Source organism: Orycteropus afer, unplaced genomic scaffold (genome assembly GCF_000298275.1).
Source record: "Orycteropus afer afer isolate SDZICR_OR568_19922 unplaced genomic scaffold, OryAfe1.0 scaffold00058, whole genome shotgun sequence".
NCBI lineage: Eukaryota > Metazoa > Chordata > Mammalia > Tubulidentata > Orycteropodidae > Orycteropus > Orycteropus afer.
Genome location: NW_006921645.1, coordinates 4899132 through 4901378, shown reverse-complemented (window position 1 = coordinate 4901378; position 2247 = coordinate 4899132).

The following is a 2247-nucleotide window of genomic DNA, read 5'->3' as shown; positions in this document are numbered from 1 at the left end:
AGGCATGTGAGCTGAACATTTACCTGAGGTAGATACACTCCTTGGAGAGGACAATTATGGGAGAAAAAAGGGCTGTTTATGCACAGGGAGACAGTTCAGGGGGCAGGAGTGCATGGAGGGATGGACACAGGGAAGAGGTAACTATCAGGAGGAAGTAGGAGGGGAGATGTTGCATTGGGGTAAATTGTAGTCAATGTCATGAGACAACATGTGTGTGAACTGCTGTATGGAAAATGAATTTGCTCTGTAAACTTTTACCCAAATCACTATTAAAAAAAGAAGAAGAAGAACCTCTACAGGACTGTTATGAGAATTAAATGGTGGTATTTAAGTAATGATGCTTTGGAAGTTGTAAAGCACAATACAAATGGAGAAATTATTAGTAGCATTACCCAAATTCAGTGCTTGTTCTTTTCTCTTTTTATCCATCTACCTTGGACCACACAATGAGAAAACCTAAGAGACTTCACTGGCACTTGAAGAAGACAAAGTTGTCTTCTTTAAGCACTTAATGCAGACAATAGTTACCAAACCTTCCTGTGCAACAATTCTGGATAAGAGGAGCTTGTCAGGTCCCAAACCTGCCACTTTTCATCATGAATATTCCCAACATCCTATGTTATTCTTATTGTTGTTTTGTGCCCTCAAGTCAATTCTGATTCATAGCCATCATATATGATAGAACAGAACTTTCCCATAGGGTTTCCCTGAGCTGTAATCTTTATGGGAACAGATTGCCAGGTCTTTGGTCCTCATAGAACATCTGGTGGGTTCAAACCTCTGACCTTTCACTGAGCAGCCAAGTTTCTAACCATTGTGCAACTAGGACTCCTTCATCTTATACCAAACCCATTGCCACTAAGTCAATTCTGACTCAGAGTGACTCTGTAGGACAGAGTAGATCTGCCACAGAGTTTCCAAGGCTGTAAATCTTTATGGAAGCAGACTACAACTTCTTTCTCCTGTGGAGTGGCTGGTGATTTCAAACAAGTAAGCTTTAGGTTAGCAGCCAGGAGTTTTTTACCCCTGCACCACTAGAGATCCTTTCAACATCCTATAGGAGACCTATATCATTTGTAGTATGCCTCTTTGCCATTGGTCAGTAACTTTAAATGAGATCCTAAAGATTTCTACAAATAGTTATTCCTCCCCTACAGGGACCTTTTGTTGGCTGAAGAATTGGCAATGTAGAAAGCACTGGAAGGAATGTGGCCCTACATGTATGTTAAATCTGACGAGGAATTCAATCCTAAAAGGACCTTTTATGACTCAGCTAATGCTGAATATTTCAAGATTATATTCTGATAAATGAAGTCAAATTTCTTCACTTTTGAAGTCATTCCCAATACACAATTTCTCCAGTCATGTCACAAATATCCCTTTCTGTCTATGTTCATCAAATATATATGCACCAGTTTCTGTGAAACCTATGGGAAATATAAGGAATCACATAGAAACTAGGAACTGGTAAGTACGAGGAGGAGACAAGATGCCATCCTGCTAACACGTTCTGCCAAATCCCTCTACAATGAGATCCAGAAATTTGAGTAAAACAGATACAAATAATGATACTGCAATTCTGAGTATCAAATAAAAAGATGAAGAATTAGGTTGAGTGCTGACTGGAAAGGTAAATGGAACAAGATAGGTGACTGGGGCAAGAGAAGTGGCCCAGAAAGAATCTCAGACAGATGCTGATGAGGAGGGGGGAAAAAAAAAAAAACTTATGGAATCCACCCAGCAATAACTACATAGTGTAGACAGATGGAGAGGAATTCAAGGAAGAGGACAATTAATTCTACAGTACTCAGCCATTTCAACTGCACCCACAACTTCACCCAATGAATGAGCTCCACTATCAACTCCTACACCACTGGATCAACAATAGATGGTGGACAACACCTGTTCATCTCAACTGCAGCTCCTCTTCGGGTGAAACAGAGACTTGTACCCACATTCCCATCAATTATTCCACCAATCCAAACATAGCTTGGCAGTGCTTCAATGTTGCCAACAACCAAAGAAGCACATCTGCCTCACTCATCTGGATATATTGAAAAAACCCAACACATAATCAACAAATGAAAACAACAATTTCAAGATATCTCAGAGACAACAGGCAACTTCAATTCTAACGCAGAAAAAAGACAAGATAGTGGAAGCAGTGACCAAAATAAACAACTAGGATATCTCCCAGAGGAAGATAACTACATGAAAAGGAATTCAAAGATCTCTCTCTCTCTCTCT